Below are 7,972 nucleotides of genomic sequence, written 5' to 3' on the forward strand. Positions count from 1 at the left end.
CAGCATTTTTCTTATTTTGAGAATGGTAATGCTCCGGCAATGTGTAAGCATTGTTTGCGAGGTACCCTAGCAAAATCTCTCCTGAACGCCTTGTATCTGCACAAAAATGCGCAATTGGCGACGTTACACATTTAATCGTTATAATAGCGTAAATGTAGAATACTGGTAGTTTTACAATTTGTTCGGAACAATTTACATATACATAGAGTAAGAAAACCTGAAAATGAACTAACGAAATCATTGTCTATTTAATCCAGCGCCTTCACGCGATTAACAACAAAAAGAAAGAGTCGTTTTCTGGATTAAAAATGACATCGAAGAAAGCCGAGATAAAAGCCAGACGCGTTACTTCAATGCCACCAAGGAAACGTAATTCCGGCAAAACGAAGCGGCGTAACAGTACTTCCACCTTGATAGCTAATGCTCAGATGTTTTCCTATATGTTGCACGATTTCACCTGGGAAAAGTTAATTACGCCTTAGCAACATTTTGAATATGAGAAACGATCGATGACAACGAATTTGCGAAACACGTATTCGCGCGCTTCTACGAATAGCCTTTACCAAAGACGTGAATGCCGCAGTAAACGATCAATCCTGCAATCTCGATCGTGTTCAGCAGGGGGACGCTCTTGAAAAGCTGCTTTGTCGATATTCCTCAAGCAAGCAGTGCGCTTCTCAAAGCAGGCAGGGCATACGCTGGGAACCAAGATGGCGGCCCGTCAAGTTTGGCAGCCGCCACAGCCGCCGTTAGGCAACCTTGGGCCCAGCTGTCACCACCCTAAAAGACGGACATGTAGGCTCTCTAAAGTCGGCCGCTGGGGCCTACGGGAGTGTCCGCTCTTTACTTCTATATTACTCTATGAGCGCAGTCTTCCCGCGGACACCTTGGGCCACGACACCACTTTTGTGCATCCGCTTCAACGTCCAATGTTTTCACAGGTTAGTTATTTGAAAACCAACTGTTATCGCGACAATAACGTTTGCCTTGTGATGGTGTCGTGGCCTCCCAATGTACCAAATTGTCTGAAGCGAACTCGAGCGCACTTGTTGCATCTTTGGCGCCTGCTCTTGCTCGGCGGCGACGTAGAAGCTAATCCTGGGTCGATGACGAAGGCCCAGGAAGAAAAGCTGGTTTCCGTCTTTGATGCCGTTCAACTTCTTGAGACCAATAACACCAGTATTCCTGAGGCTGTAAATAAGGTTCTTCTCATTCATATCAGCCTAAAAACTGATATAGATCAATTGAACAAACGCGTTCATGATCTTGAAGCAAAGGTTGTGTCTCTTTCTTCGCAGCAGCCTCCAAGCGACGGTAATGGTAATTTGTCCAAATTAGACCAAAAAATTGATTACCTTGAAAACGATTCCCGGCGGTCTAATTTGCTATTCTATGGCCTTAAGGATACTGATAAGTCTGAATCTTGGGAAACTTCTGAACAGCTCGTGACCGATTTCTGCAGTCGCGAACTCAAAATCAGTGTTGGTTCAATTCGGCGTGCTCATCGCCTAGGGCGTCATTCCTCAGATAAGACGCGGCCCATCATCGCTAAATTTAACAGTAGCAAAGAAATTGAAAACGTTCTCAGCAATGGGCACAAGTTAAATATTCGGGCTTTAGTGTTTCTCGTGATTACTCTGCTGCCGTTCGCGAAAAGCGCAGGAACTTGCTGAATTTTTGTAAAGAAGTAAAGAAAGAGGGGGACAAAACTAAGCTTGTGTTCGACAAACTTCACATCAATAAAGATGTATATCAGTGGATCACAACAGCAACAGTGCAGTTTGTATCTCCCGTTGCACAAGTTCATGAAGTCGTTTAAGCGATCCTTCAACTCCCCTTCTTTCATCTTCGTTTCCACCCTGTTCCGAGCGTTCAGTTAAGTTCACCTCTTTTCTTTAACATCAGAAGCGTTGTTCCTAAAGCCGCTGCTCTTTCTTCCTTCATTGACTCTAATTCTGCCTCGATTGTTGTCTTAACGGACACATGGTTGCACGATACTATTCCAGACAGTAGTGTTCTGCTGAGTGAATCCTGCTTTAATATTTTTCGTTGCGATAGCAAGTTCCGGAGAGGAGGCGGTGTCCTCATTGCAATTAAGAAGGTAATTGTAGCTATACCTGTAATAGTCACCTCTTTCATTGAATGTGTGTTTGTTTTTTTGAAATGCGGCATTGCTAATCTTATAATTGGAGTAATTTACCGTCACATGTGTGACGGTTTTGCTGAAGAATTGCATCGCATATTAGGTGAAGTGTGTGCACGTTTCCCGAATTCTATTTTACTCATTCTCGGTGACTTTAATTTTCCCAACATTAGCTGGGATATGTTGTCTGCCCCTCCCAGTGAAAAAGAAGCCCATGCCTTCATACAGACGTGTCTCGACTTTTCGTTATGTCAAATTATCTCTCAACCTACTCGGTCATGGGTGCATTCCTCAAACATTCTGGACCTCTTCCTAGCCAGTGACCCAAATATTTGTTCAGATGTCATTCATCATGAAGGCCTTTCCGATCACGACATTATCACCGGGCACATCAACTATCTGCTCAGCGAAAGAACAGCTGTTCCAAAAAAAGATAAGATGCTACAACAGGGCTAACTTTCACAAAATGAACTCCGAATTAACCACCTTCTCAGTGCAATACCTTTCTGATTGGTCCTCTAATTCTGTTGAGGAAAACTGGATGTTGTTCAAAACTGCACTTACTAACCTCATCAATGATTGCATTCCTCTTATATCGATAAAGTGCAACCCAAGTGTACCCTGGTTTGATCTCAGGCTTCGTAGAGCTAATAAGAAAAAAACGTCTGTACAGACAAGCCAAAGCGCATCGAACTACTCATTCTCTTGAAAGGTATAAGCAAAGCGATGAAGAATACCAAGTATTACTAAAAAAAACCCGCAGGGAATCCTTCAGCAATGTTTTGCCAACAATCATCACCAATAACCCACGTAGATTCTGGCGCGTTATTAATCCCCGCAGCTCTGATGACATTATCCTTACTGACTCGAATAACACTCCAATTCCTGCATCCGAATGTGCTCAGATGTTTCTTTCAGCATTTTCATCCGTATTTACTTTAGAAGACATCGCTACAGCTCCCAGCCTAGATCAATTTCTTGAGGTTTCTGTGCCCCAAATAGTTATTAATGACGAAGGAATTAAATCCCTCCTGAATAATGTTAAACTAACCTCTAGCTCTGATCCTCTGGGCTTTAACAACAAGATTCTTAAAAACATTTCTGAGAGCATTTATCCAGTATTGTCATCACTCTTTTCTCAGTCATTATCATCTGGATCGATTCCTAGCGATTGGCGCGTAGCTAAAGTAATACCCATATTCAAATCTGGTGACCACTGTAATCCTCTCAACTATCGTCCAATATTCTTAACTAGCTCCGTATCTAAGCTAATGGAACATGTTGTTTACACTAATATTATCAGCTATCTTGAGCACCACAACATCATATTCTAATACCAGCATGGATTTCGAAGGGGTTTCTCATGTGACACTCAACTTTCCGGCTTCACTTACGACCTCTTTTCATCAGTAGACGCAGGAAAACAAGTCGATGGGCTATTCCTTGACTTTTCTAAAGCATTTGACCGGGTCCCTCATTACAGACTTTTGCTCAAACTAACCCACTTGAACATTCATTCCGATGTTATTGCCTGGGTTAAAGCTTTTATTGCATGCCGATCTCTGTTCATTTCTGTCAATAATCATCTTTCGTCCTCCTCACCCGTTTCGTCCGGTGTTCCCCAGAGAAGCGTTTTGGGACCTTTACTTTTTCTAATCTTCATAAATGACTTACCCGCCTGCGTATTACACAAAATCGGATTATTCGCTGATGATTGTGTTATATACCGTAGCATTTCTAACGACTGTGACCGCCAGTCTTTTGAAACTGATTTATAATCCATTAGTAAGTGGTGTTCTTCTTGGTTAATGACCCTTAATTCCTCTAAAACTGAACTTGTCTCTTTCACTCGCAAGTCTTGTCGCATCCCAACATCTTACACTCTCCTTAATAACCCGGTTGAACTTTCTACTTCCTACAAGTATTTGGGACTACAGCTTCAGTCTAATTTAACATGGAATTACCATCTTAGCCATATTCTTGTAGCTGCTAACCGCTCTCTGGGTCTTCTAAAACGTAACCTTAAACAAGCGCCTTTTCACCTGAAAAAACTAACATACGTTACCTTAATACGGCCTAAAATCGAATATGCGTCGGGCATCTGGGACCCGGATCAAGCATACCTTATAGATGACTTGGAATCTTTGCAACACCGTGCCGTTAGATTCATATTTTCTGATTATTCTCGTCATACAAGCGTCACCGCACTAAAGGCTCGCGCCGAACTTGATACGTTATCACATCGCCGCAAACTATCACGCTTGACCCTTTTCCATAAACTTTACCATCATGTTCTGCTCCATGACGATTTTTTTCAATCACCTGAATCTTTTTTTCCACGTCGCGACCACCTGCTGAAAGTTAAACGCATATCATGCCACACTTCTTCGTTTGCTAACTCTTTCATACCACGTACTATAGTCGACTGGAATAATCTTCCATCACACATCGCTTCTGAACGGGATCTTAATAAGTTTCAGGACCTTATTACCCAAATGTCTGTTTAGCTTTACTAACTGATTGTACCACATGCTGCATTCAGCTTTTTTGTTATTTTGTTTTGTTCCTGCGGTTGTTATGCCTCTAAAACACTATCTGTTCTTTTTTTCGTGTAAATTACAATGTATACTACAGGTTTTTGTTTATTTCTTTTGTTTTCTACATGTGCTTTCTGTTCTTATGTATTGCACCTTGGCGCTTGCTCAATCTTATTTTGCGTTGTGTGTCAATGCTCCCCCCTATGTAATACCCTCGATTGAGGGCTTTATTCAATAAATAGGGGTTTATTGAATAAATAAATAAATAAATAAATCTAGAGCTCAATAAAGTGTTTCACTCACTCATTCACTCTCACTCACTCACTCTCACTCACTCACTCACTCTCTTCACTCACTGACTCACTAACCCTATAGTAGGATACAAATTGAAAGGAAAAAACACCATTTGCTAACACTGGGCCACGGTGAGCGGCTGCGTAGTATACTATTCATCTGGCCAATCACAATAGCGAATGAAATCAACGTTTTTGTGTTTCACTAAAGTTGCACTGAAATCATTTTGATGGGTATAGTGTAATGCAGCATATCTGTTGAGGTGGCCTTTGTTGGTATTCGAGTCAAATTTGAAAGCTCTGTGTGTACCCTATGATTTAGAAACATTAAAAAAAATCGCTGCTCACAGTAGCTGGAGTTCGTTTGGCGCATGATAGCTTTAGTCGCTTATGCGCCACAAAACCCAACTCTACTCAACAGTAGCTGGCGATCGATTAGGGCGACACGCCTCATCGCGCGTCTCCTACCATATGACGCCACTGGGCAACCGGGGCGCCCACTGACGTCATCGTGGTAGGGGCCGGGGTAGGAGACGGTCTAAGGGCTTCACATTTCGCGCAATTAAGTGAAGTCTGATGATCGATGAAGTCTGAGCTAGCGACACGGACGAGGGCACCGAAATAAGCCCGAGAATAATGGGAGCAAGAAGTAAAAGTGGCGGGTTGTGCAAGAGTGACAGAGCATGTTGTTGAAGAGGAGAAGGTCGATGGCGACAGGGCAGCCGGCATGCCATCTCTCCTATTTCCCTATGCCCTTAATCAATGAGGTCCCCTGATTGTAAAACTCGCTATTGCTGTAAAGAAGCCGGCTAAGCCTTTTCGTATCCCTGGCTGTACCATCAGTTCTAAGCTACCGGCGAACAGGTCGGGGGTGTGTGTAGAGATGACAGCCTTGTCTTATTGCATAGATGACGAGGGGCGACTTATATGCTGTGATCTCACAATTTCAGGTGTACAGTGGCGGATTATTTGTGTTTACGCCCCCACAAAGCAGCGCGAGAGAAGGCTCTTCTTTCTGTCATTAGTTGAACATTTGTGCACGGACCGCAAAATTATAATGTTGGGAGATTTTAATTGTGTTTGTAGGGATGAGGACCGATCAGTGGTATGTAAGAGATACGATCCTAGTGCTGCATTACTTACCGACTTGGTTTCTGAATATAGTCTTGTGGATGTGGGACAGGAAAAGGCGACTGTATACATTTCACTCATTTTCAGTTTTCCTCTAATGCTCGCCTTGACAGAATTTACGTTTCTGTAGACGCGTTAGCAAGTGTGTTTGGCTACTGGGTGCGCCCCATCTTCTTCAGTGACCATTGTATGGTGTCTCTTCAGATAGGGAGGTACACTCGGCATGTACTTCACCCTCGATGGGAGTTGTGGAAGATGAATAACTGTCTGCTCTCAGACGAAATCTTTCAGCGTGCTGTACCTACTTGTTTGAAGGACGTATGGTCACGCCGTGATCTGTCCGTTTTTCAAAAGTGGGATTTGTTTAAACAGGAGATCAAAAACTTGGCAATTGAGGCCTCAGCAAGAATCGCTTTCCTGAAGAGACACCACCTTCGTGAGCTTGGGCGCACCCTAACGGAGCTACATGAGCTAGAGAGGGTAAGCCCGGGTGCCTATCTCGAAGAGATTAATAACGTAAAAGCAGAGCTTCAACAATTTGCGACAGAAAGATATAAGGGGGCCTTGATACGATCTCGGTCCCGAAGGTTTCTTGATGAGCAACCTTCTCGTCGGGCCCTGAGTGATGAAAGAGAGAATGCTCTTGCGAAGGAAATATTGGAAATTCAGTATGGTGATTGCACATACAGCGATGCGCCCGGTATTCTTGCTGCTTTCTTCGACTATTATCGAAAGCTGTTTGGTAGTTGCGATGATCCAAATCAGGGTTTCGATTACAGTTCCTTACTCGGAAACTTCCCTCGACTAGACGATGAGAAGTGTGCTATAGTGAAGGGACCTATCACTTTGGATGAAATTCAATCAGCTATTTCTTCCCTGCAGAGCCAGAAATCTCCTGGGCCAGATGGTATTACTAGCGAATTCTATAAAACATTTTCGCCGTGCCTAGTGCCTGTTTTGATGGAAGTTATCCAAGCATCTTATGATGTGGGTGTCCTGCCTCCCACTTTCTATTCTGGGCACACAATATTAATTCCCAAAAGCAAAGATACTAATCGGTTGAAAACTGTTGAGGGATATCGTCCAATTTCCCTCTGCAATGTTGATTACAAAATTTTTGCCAAGGTTCTTAGCAGTCGTCTGCAGCTCGTCATTATGGACTTGATAGGTTCGCATCAGGTCTGTGGTATTAGAGGCCGTAGTATTCAAACACATATCCATATTGCACGTTCAGTATTAGAGACAATATCAGATGAGACAGGCCAAGTTGCTCTGATTCAAATTGACTTGGCGAAGGCTTTTGATAAAGTTCGGCACGATTTCTTGTTCGCAGTCTTGGAGTATGCAAATATTGGTGACGTCTTGCTCAAAGGCATAAGGCTGTGCTACAAGAACTCCTATACAAGGGTTATTGTTAATCAGGAGCTAACGAAACCAATACCACTAGAAGCATCTGTTCGTCAAGGATGTCCACTGTCTCCATTGTTGTTTGCCCTATATTTGGAACCCCTCTGTCTCAGTATAATTAACAGTGCAGCTATCCGCGGTTTCTCTCTGGCTCAATGTGAAGTTAAAGTTTTAGCCTATGCTGATGATGTCGCCCTCTTTTGTTCTGACAAAAAGAGTGTACTTGAGGCTCTAAACTTGACTAAACAGTTCTGTGATGTATCAGGCGCGGCTCTTAATTTAGAGAAATCCAAAGGCTTTTGGTTGGGTTATTGGGGAACTAGGCCAAGCCAGTTCGGTGACATTTGCTGGGACAGTAGCCCTCTTGAGTACCTAGGCGTTCCGCTGCACCAAGTTCGCAACAGTACAGCCTACTGGGATTCACAAATTGTAACTCTACGGCGGCAAGCACAGGCTTGGAT

This window comes from Amblyomma mixtum, chromosome 1 (genome assembly GCF_055824585.1).
Source record: "Amblyomma mixtum isolate Tamu chromosome 1, ASM5582458v1, whole genome shotgun sequence".
Classification (NCBI taxonomy): Eukaryota; Metazoa; Arthropoda; class Arachnida; order Ixodida; family Ixodidae; genus Amblyomma; species Amblyomma mixtum.